The sequence below is a fragment of the Zerene cesonia genome, chromosome 7 (assembly GCF_012273895.1).
Source record: "Zerene cesonia ecotype Mississippi chromosome 7, Zerene_cesonia_1.1, whole genome shotgun sequence".
Lineage (NCBI taxonomy): Eukaryota > Metazoa > Arthropoda > Insecta > Lepidoptera > Pieridae > Zerene > Zerene cesonia.
In genome coordinates, this window is record NC_052108.1 from 3,143,013 (window position 1) to 3,146,042 (window position 3,030).

Consider the following 3,030-nt stretch of genomic DNA (forward strand, 5'->3'; position numbering starts at 1 on the left):
ACTTCACAGAAATTCAGCTTGTTGGGACTTTATGTAACTTCACCCTCATTTTTTGGTCTAAATTGACCGGACTAAAGTGATTTAGCACGTTTGTCGAATTATGACGTCATATACGTGCGATTCTTGATATCAAGGTTTGTTAATGACTTTGAATATTTACGAGACAAAAATAAACATAAGGAAATTATTTATCTGAGAATATAGATTAATATTAATGGATAAATCAGTTAAACAATGATTTAGTGTAAGTGAACAATATGAATCTATTATTAGAACACAGACCACAGATAACATAATACTATAGATTATAGAGAGCTTGTTTAGGATTTAGTATGTCGATAATGTTGGATATCCGCTGTGGTGTTAGGAAATATCTTTATTGGACAATGACAGTTCTTTTAAAATAAATTCGATTAACTTGTGAACTGTAGTTACGTTTGAAATTTATAACACAGATGTAGATAGTTTACATTGTACCTTTCATCCGATCTGGTTCGACCGCATAGTCGGACATAACCTATCTTATCTACTCAGGATACAAACTATCTTTGTACCAAATTTCTTCCATAGTGGTTTAGGCGCGTCTGTGTGACTGTATGACTTTCTGTTTGTATGAAGATACAGACACCACAGACAGAGTTACTTTCACATTTATAATATGTATACCACATTATTAAAGATTAACAGTCACGATCTCTACTACTATAATTTCTGCGTTCGAAGCATTTTATTTACATCGTACTACGAATGCGTAGGACTATACCTGTGTAGGATAAACTACAGACACCGACTACTGATTCACCAAGTTTCATAAACGTGAAATATAATCTTGTAATCTAGTTATGTATATATATACGCAGATACAAATGGCTGTTTAACGACCTAACGTGATTGCCGAAACATCTGCTAATCCATTTACGGACTTGATATGTTTTCTCATACACGCTCTAACCAGTGTGACTTAGATGTACTAATATTGTTAAGAGCTTGATAAATAAGCGTATTAGTGTGTAAGTATTCGTCTAATGTATAAAAAGGAGATATACATTGCCACCTTGGTCATTTGTATCCATAATATTCGAAGTTAGGCATTGAAAATACATAACGCCTGTGTTGGGATTTTGTCATCAGTTTAGCAACATTATATTTATAAACTTAAGTATGTTACTAATACAGTTATTAAATATTTCATACATTGAACTGCATATACTGAAATTTGATACATGATAACAACGAAATGCGTAATACAGATATATTTATGTAGCTTTATGAAAAAATGTAACAATGATTAAAAATACTGCCGTTGTAACATAAAATTGATTTAAAAAGCAAATAAGTGGATTGTTTATGGCCTTTTGTACGTAGATTATAGATTAGATTATACCATGATTATTAGATTATGATTATTAGATTGTACCATGTGACGATATCTCTAACACTACAATGATATTGTTACATTTCATGCCTCAAGGTTGTGGGACAATTAGCATGAGATCGGGCTTCAGGTGAGAACTAGGCGGTTAAACATGTGACCTATGTTTATAGTTTATCAATGTCACGTGTTTAAACGGGTATATTGATTTCTAAATGAGGGATTCTTGCTAAACTATAAAAGACTTAAAAATGATTTAGAAGTATGAATAAGTAATAGGTAAAGTAATACAGTATAATAAATAACAATAATTTGTATTCATTCTCCGTTTCACGTACTGTGTTAATTTCGATGTCATCCTCTAATACAATCGTAAATTATATAAAACAGGATGCTGACAAGAATAAAAATGTATCTCCATCCAAATATTTTATACTAGCAGCACGAGGTTATATAAAAATAACAATAATAATATGTGTAAACTAAGATTGGCTGTTTTGGAAAGACTATGAAAGCGTGGATGGTAAAACACTAATTAGGTGCTTATTTTCTTTCCAGGTTTTCTACGAATAAATGTTTTAAGATTCGAACATAACCATATCCAGTGGAAGTATTTGGAATCAGTTGGTTTACTAAATACGATTTCAGTTCTAGAAAAATCAAACAGTTTGGTAGATGTTAGTTGAAATTTCTTAGTAATGCTATAAACGTAATTCCAATAGTCGTAGGTTTCAGAATCTAGGTCGCTTTTATCGCAACTCACCACGAACCATATAAAATGGATTAAAGCCGATAAACGTTTATAATTCTATGAACCTTTGTACGTAGTTTTGGAGGCTTCGAATAAATTAGGTTATACTGAACTGTTTTTTTGTTTCTCTGCTGCTTTATAATATAACCTACGGTATACGACCTAAGGTTTATTTATTCATTAAGAATAATAAGTTTTATGAAGTGTTTATATTCCATGAAAAAGGTATTAATGACTATTCCGAATTACAGACAATTATTTTTTTACATTTCAAAAACAATTGATGATAATTAAAATAGGTTTTTGCGTCCTTACGCATAATTCGTCCGCGTTGCGGTAGACCCGAAATTTTATGAGTCAATGAAAAAAAGTATTCTTAAATAGTTTCTTAGTTTACGGAAGAGGATATAAGGTGATAGCGGAAGTTAGCGAAGGAAAGCGAACCTATAACATTTGCATTTTAAATACTAAATAAAACCTCGAACAATTCATACTAATTGTGGTATATAAATGAATGGCATTAAACATTAATTAGATAGCTGTAACATCAATACTAATAATAAATTTAGTTAAAATAGGTAGTTAAAGTTGTCGTAATCACAGATAATAAAATATCAACAAATATGATAAGTTAGATTATTTAAATAGTGAATACATATTACTTTCAACCTACGCACAATTTCGTTCATAAATGTATCACTGATGAGATTATCCAATTAAATTTAATTAATCAAATGGCCGTTGACATACGATTTGTAACTAGAAAGAAATTATGGAGCCAGTTTTCGCCTCATTAACGTGCGCGTCGCAATTTAACAGAAATAGCCTCTCGAACTAACACAAGGAGTGTTCTAAGAATACACAGTATATCCTTGCTAATGATATGGACGCGGAAATATAAGTGGTA